Source organism: Littorina saxatilis, linkage group LG8 (genome assembly GCF_037325665.1).
Source record: "Littorina saxatilis isolate snail1 linkage group LG8, US_GU_Lsax_2.0, whole genome shotgun sequence".
Taxonomy (NCBI): Eukaryota; Metazoa; Mollusca; class Gastropoda; order Littorinimorpha; family Littorinidae; genus Littorina; species Littorina saxatilis.
The window spans coordinates 12,308,855-12,313,854 of NC_090252.1; positions in this window are offsets into that span (position 1 = coordinate 12,308,855).

Consider the following 5,000-nt stretch of genomic DNA (forward strand, 5'->3'; position numbering starts at 1 on the left):
CAGGAAGAAACCCAGTCAGCAGCGACCTTTCCAGGTCATGCACTGGAACGCAGAAAGTATCCTGAACAAGAAGACAGAGTTGGAGCATATCCTGCATGAGAAGAACATCAACATCTGCTGTATTCAGGAGACGCACCTGACACCCCAAAAGTCCTTCAAAGTGAGAGGCTACCAATGCCTTAGGTCCGACAGAACAGACCGAAGCAAAGGAGGAATCCTGACCCTCATCAGGAACAACATCAATGCCTGTTTGATAGAAACGCACATGGAGGACTCCGAATATCAGGTGATTCGAATCCAGACGAAGACATCAGAATTCCATCTTGTCAACTTCTACTGCCCCAATGATAGACACCTCGCCCTTGACACGATCCCCGCAAAGGCCTCCAACTTCATCGTGGTGGGTGACTTCAACAGTCATTCACAGGGTTGGGGATATGACCACCTGGATCGGAGAGGAGAAGAGGTGGAGAACTGGCAGGACGACAAAGGTCTCATCCTTTTGAACAGTCCCTTTGACTGCCCTACATTCTACTCCAGAAGATGGCACACTACATCAACTCCTGACCTAGCCTTCTGCACGGAAGACATGCACCAGCTAACCAGCAGAGAGGTCGGAGAACAGCTAGGTGGAAGTGACCATCGGCCAGTCTTTTTGACCCTGGGCATGGAGTCCTGCACTGAAGCTTCCTTCCCTCGGTGGAACTACAAAAGAGCGAACTGGTTCCTCTTTAGACACCGCACCAGCGAACTCACCAAAGACATCAGAGTCGAGGGTCGAGACATCAACATGGTGGCGAAGGACTTCAACATGAGCATCCTCAGAGCAGCGCGTGAGTCCATTCCCATGGGTGCCAGGAGAGACTATAAGCCCTACTGGAGCAATGAATTGCAGGAACTGGATGATGATCTGGCAGACGCCAGAAGGGAAGCAGAAGTCAACCCGTCACAAAACAACAACATCCGCCTCCAGGAAGCCAAAGCCAAATTTCTCAAAAAGAAGCTACAGGCAAGACGGAGAAGCTGGCAAGAGAAAACAAGCTCTCTGAACCTTGAGAAGGATGGCAGAAAGCTCTGGAGGCTCACCAAGCAGTTGAATGATGAGAACACCAGCAGAGGAAAGATCACATTAGAAGAGAACGGGAAGGTGCTAACTGGAAAGCATGCTGCCAACCAATTTGCTGAAAGCTATGCAGCTGAGAGCAACCTCCATGTTAGCCCCGAGAAACAGAGAGAAGCAAGAAGAGAGAAAAGAGAGAGACCTGCCAGACAGTCGACAGTGGACGTCATGAGTCAACTACTCACACTCCACGAGCTGCACTCAGCTCTGAAAAAGTTAAAGGCGAAGAAGTCCCCTGGCCCAGACGGCATCACCAACGAGATGCTAACCCACCTTGGTAGTGCAGCAGAGAACAAGCTACTCGAGGTCTTCAACAGCAGCTGGCAAGAAGGATCGCTACCACAACTCTGGCGAGAAGCGATCATGATCCCCATCTTAAAAAAAGGGAAGGATCCAAAGAAGGCCACCAGCTATCGCCCAATCAGCCTCACCAGCTGTGTTGTGAAGACCCTGGAGAGAATTGTGAACGAGCGCCTCAGGTGGTACCTGGAATCCAGGAACCTCCTCGCCCCTGAACAAGCTGGATTCCGACAGTTCCGCAGCACTGAAGATCAGGTCACTTACCTGGCGCAAGAAGTTGAAGATGCCTTTCAGGAACAGAAGCTGGTCTTCGTCACCTGGATAGATCTTCAGAAAGCCTTTGACAAGGTCTGGAAAGATGGACTCCTTGTAAAACTGCAGAGGAAAGGCGTGTCCAGCAACATGTACCAGTGGATTCGCTCTTACCTCTATAACCGCAGGGCAAGAGTTAACGTCGACCAGACCAAAAGCAAGAAGTTCCTCCTTCGTCATGGCGTCCCTCAGGGCGGAGTCCTCTCCCCCACACTCTTCCTTCTCTTCATCGACGATCTGGTGTCTGAGATGCCCAAGGGGATCAAAGCTGCTCTCTACGCAGACGACCTTGTGATCTGGTGCAAGGAGGAGCACGCAAGTACTGCCACCTACAGAATGCAGCAAGCGGCAGATAGGCTGAACGCATGGGCAGAAGATTGGTGCGTCTCCATCAACAAGGATAAATCCTCCACCACCCTATTCACACTGTCGCCAAAGCAGAAAGCCGGAACCATTAGGCTTGGTGGAACTCCTCTGAGAGAGGATGAAGAAGCAACGTACCTTGGTGTCACCTTTGATAGACGGCAGACCTGGAAACCACACATTGCACAGGCAGAGACAAAGGCCCGGCGCAAGCTAGCCATACTCAGGAAGCTGGCAGGTACCACCTGGGGAGCGAACGAGAAGATACTGAAGACAGTATACCAGGGAACAATCAGACCCCATCTCGAGTACGGCTCCACAGCGTGGTCAACCTCAGCCAAGACAAACCTGCAGACCCTTGACCGTGTGCAAAACCAGGCCCTCCGACTCATCACCGGTGCAAAATTCAGTAAATTTACACCTTTCCTATGAATTTGATAAATTAACTAAAATCGTTTTTCCTGTTTAGTAAATTCATCAAATAACGGCATGCAAAATGCATGATATTTAAAAAGTCTTACAAATATCTAGAAATTCTGTAAAAGCAAAACAGGAAATGTACAAATTTACTGACATTTTCAAGGTTTTTGTAAATGTCCTGGTCTTGAGAATTTACTGTAACATACATATCTCTGTCTCTCTTTATCTCCCCCCTGTCTATCTCTACACAAACCCCCCGCCCACCCCTATATCTTCGTCCTGATATGGCTCTGCGTAGTCGGCTGGACGTTAAGCAACAAATAAACAAACAAACAAACCCCAATATCTCTCTTAACAGTTCATGGGATCTATGTTGTAGAAAAGCATAGGTCATACACTTCAAACAGTAAATTTACACATTTATTAAAATCTTCAGGTTTTTTTGTAAGTTTCCTGGTTTTGAAAATGTATCTCTGTCACTCTAAATCTGTCTGTCTCTCTCTACAACCCCCCCCCCCCCCCTCTTATATATCTCTGTAGGCTACAGTTCATGATATCTCTGTGGCAGAAAAGCATAGGTCAATATTTTCATTGACATTTCCACAGGTCTTGGCACACCGATACCCGTAATTAGAAAATCAACGCTTGTCAAGTATAGATCTTATCCTGAACCGTGTCATTATTCACATGGAAACACAGGTAATGGTCAGCAATAATGAATGATATCGTAATCAGAAAGAAAAAGAGAGGAAGAGACGGAGAGAGAGATTGGGGGGGGGGAGGGGGGGGAGAAGAGAACGAGAGAGAAAGAGAGAGAGAGAGAGCGACAGGGAGAGAGAGATAGAGAGAGAGAGAGAGAGAGAGAGAGAGAGAGAGAGAGAAAAAAAAGAGAGAGAGAGAGTGACAGAGAAAAAGGGAGAGGGAGAGGAAAAGAGGAAGGGATAAAGATACTCTGTGTGTGTGTGTGTGTGTGTGTGTGTGTGTGTGTGTGTGTGCGAGTACGTGTGTGTGTGTGTGTGTGTGTGTACGGGTGTGCGTGTGGGATCGTGTGTGTGCGAGTGCAGGCGTGCGTGTTGGCGTGTATGCGAGCGCGCGCAAGAGTGCAATAGTTCATATACGGTTCATGTGTATGGCTCTGCGCCAACATACAGGTCAGGTCATGCAATTTAATAACTAGACTATTCGACGTGTATTCCATGACCACCTATTAGCAATTACAAGAACCAAGGCTATCTCTGCTTCGCACGTGTGTTTCGGACGCGTTTTAGTGCAATGGTCAATTCTTAGTAAATGTGATAATATTCTAGTTGGTTTTTTGGGTGCAATTCTTAATTCTCAGTATTATAAGTATAAGTATGTATGATGTACTCCATGTCTGTAACCGCCCGAGACTGCAAGGCGATGTTCTTTGTTTTTTATAAAGCAGTAAAATCTTGAATGTTGGGTTTAGTCTTGAGTTACGTTCGTGTGTGTTCGCCAGTCACGGTCGCCGTCTGATTTTCTGTCAACCTGCCAGAGAAGATTTCTCCTACCCGACCAGCTCCCCCCTCCTCCGCATACAACCCTATTAAACAAGAACACCAATCAAAGCAGTTTGTTCTATTGCAAATACTCACAGTGAGTTCCATCGGGGTCCAGTCTGTTACTGAAGCAAATTCAAAGTTCCAACCTCAGCATCCGAAAAATATAACAGTGCTTCACACAGCCACAGCAGTCCGAAAAATATAACAGTGCTTCACACAGCCACAGCAGTCCAAAAAGCTAACAAGGAAAACGTAACTTATCTGTCTTTTCTGTTACCCACCAGGAGTTGTTCTTCTGTGGCCAGGCTGGCAGTTCCATCGTGTCCCAGAACAATTCCTTTTGTCGAAACGGGCTGTCCCACACAGAGCATGATGGTAGAAAGGCATACATGAAGGGCCTCTACAGCAACACGTCGGACAGCAAAAGTGTTTGCGTTTGGGATTATTTGTTCACTAGTTATTATCACAGAGACGAGAGACAAAAAGGAAATACAGAAGGAAGGACGGAAAGAAAGAAAGAAAGAAAGAAAGAAAGAAAGAAAGAAAGAAAGAAAGAAAGAAAGACAGAAAAAAAGAAAGAAAGAAAGAAAGAAAGAAAGAAAGAAAGACAGAAAGAAAGAAAGAAAGAAAGAAAGAAAGAAAGAAAGAAAGAAAGAAAGAAAGAAAGAAAGAAAGAAAGAAAGAAAGAAAGAAAGACAGAAAGAAAGAAAGAAAGAAAGACAGAAAGAAAGACAGAAAGACAGAAAGAAAGAAAGAAAGACAGAAAGAAAGAAAGAAAGAAAGAAAGAAAGAAAGAAAGAAAGAAAGAAAGAAAGAAAGAAAGAAAGACAGAAAGAAAGAAAGAAAGAAAGAAAGAAAGAAAGAAAGAAAAAGAAAGAAAGAAAGAAAGAAAGAAAGAAAGAAAGACAGAAAGAAAGAAAGAAAGAAAGAAAGAAAGAAAGAAAGAAAGAAATAAAGAAAGA